General features: G+C 41.2%; 1 long non-coding RNA gene across 1 annotated transcript in view; it reads left to right on the top strand.

The window, feature by feature from the left end:
* The window catches only part of LOC107752636 (uncharacterized), a 41450-nt gene that overhangs the window by 30851 nt on the left and 8388 nt on the right, over positions 1-2211 (top strand). The window lies entirely within an intron of this gene.

Here is a 2211-nt window from a genome sequence, read left to right as displayed (position 1 = left end):
GTGGGACACCCCTGGACAGTCCAAAAGTTGCCAATGCGAGGCAGAAGTCTCTTTTTTTTTTTTTAACAGTCACAGAACTCAAATGTCGGTGATGCCTTGGGGGAAGCGGAGGACATCCAGAGTTCAACGAGAAGAAAGAAAGCGGAGCAGATTGTGACAGCTCTACAGTGGAACACGAGGATCGGTGGCAGTGAAGCTCGGATTGGCAGGAAAGCTGGCACGCGGCAGAGGGGCTCAGAGCTGAGTGTACATGCTGGCAGATGTTGAAGATGCCTGGCTGGATTGGGGAAGGCTAAGTAGGTGCTGATTCCTGCCGTCTCTTCCTTCTTCCGTCTTACAGGCAGTCAGCGGCCCCACAGAATATCCCGGCGAGCCGGAGCTGTCCCTGGTTGGATGCGTTTGCGAGTGAGTGTGTGGAGGAGGATCGGCATAGCAGAGATCTGAAGCGAGTTGACTGAGTGTGCTCAGCGCTACAGAAGAGGTCCACAGGGCATTGGTGGCACTCTAAGCTGATAGGCCAACAGCGATCTAGCGTGTATTGTTTGGTGTGCGCTTACTTGGTACACTTTCCTTGAATGCTAAAATTAAGGGGCGTGCTTCATTTCTTTTTTTGGTGTGGAGGGGGGGGAACCCTACAGATTAAGTTATCCTAGTAATCCCAGTCTCTCCTTTGCTTTCTCTCTCTCTCTCTCTCTCTCTCTCTCTCTCTGAGGTGAAATCTGAAATCTCATCGAGTCGCATGAACTCTAGACCTTACGATATTCCCATTAATATGGAGCAGCTCTTGGGCTCCGGGCCATCTGCTAGATTAGTCTTTCATATACAGCTGGAACACATTGTTGTATAAACTGAGCTTTTATACAACAAACATTTCAGTGTCCTCTAGCATTACTCCACCTAAGCTCATCTCAGTCCACAGAGCTGGATATTGCTCTTTATAACTCTTCTAGCAATGGAAGCTGATATTACATCACTCCAGATGTCACATTTCTTCACCCCTGCTATTCACGACAAGCATCTTGTCTGCATTGGATTGAAAATTGGAGTGGTTCACTCAAAAATGAAATTGTGTTATCATTTTCTCACCCTCATGTCTTTGAAAGCAGTGTGGTTTTTCTTTCTTCTATGGAACACAAAAATAGTTATTTAAAGCAAAGGTCGTGCTGCTCTTTGCCATTAAATGAATGTGAGTGGTGACCAAAGCTCTCCAGGCAAGATTTTCTGTGAATAATGGCTAATAACCAATTGTATGCCTTAAGAAGATTTGGAATATAGAGAATAAGTCATATGGACCATATTTATAGTACTTTTTTGGTCCTTTATGGAGTTTGACTTCCACTGGTCCCAACCCATTTTCAGTAATTTTATGGAAGAGATCATCTCTAAATATCTTCTTCTGTGTTCCATGAAAGAAAGAAAAAAAAGTTATTTTGTAGCTTTATGATTTATACTTGGCTAGGCATTGCATAATTTAGCAATATAATGTTCTTAATAAAAGTTATAATTAAAAGTAAATTATACCATTTATGTATTTAGCAGATGCTTTTGTCCAACTTACATTGTATTGAAGGTATTTGTTTGATCAGTTTATACATAAGAATTGAACCCATGATCTTGGCCAGCGCCATGATTTACTGTTTGAGCTTCAGGAACATGTCTAAAAAGGCAAAAAAGTATATCTTCATACCGCTTTAATTTATGTCTGATTGATATTGAGAAGAAAATGAATTGGATGGTGCTTGCATGTGACGTCACACATTTACATTATGAGCTTACAAAAATGAAAATACATGTTGTCTCAGACTTTGTGTCCAAACACTTCTAGTGCCTTACAGAAAGTGCTGTCATGCTTTCAGTGAGATATTCTGTATGGCTGCGTGCTAGCAGAGACACACATACATTTAACATTTGAGGTTGAAAGTTCAGAGATGTTTCCAGATGTGCTTAAGGTATCAGAAAGCATGGCTTGTGTCAAAATGTGTTCTGACAGCTGCCTGTATCTCTTACACATCTGATGTTCTGGATATTATTGATGTCCTGATGTTCTACTATATTTTTGTATTTTGTATAAATGTGTGCCTTTAAAAAAAAAATCATTTTGAGAATAATGCATTTTCACTAGACTACGGAGCCCGGGAAGTCACCTGTAGGAGAAAAAAAAAACAATCCGTGGCGACGGTTTTGCAATCCGTCCCCTCAGTTTATAAACCG

Source organism: Sinocyclocheilus rhinocerous, unplaced genomic scaffold (assembly GCF_001515625.1).
Source record: "Sinocyclocheilus rhinocerous isolate Xijiao unplaced genomic scaffold, SAMN03320098_v1.1 scaffold1733, whole genome shotgun sequence".
Lineage (NCBI taxonomy): Eukaryota > Metazoa > Chordata > Actinopteri > Cypriniformes > Cyprinidae > Sinocyclocheilus > Sinocyclocheilus rhinocerous.
The sequence above is the reverse complement of the archived record's forward strand: the minus strand, read 5'-3'. Positions and strand labels throughout refer to the sequence as shown.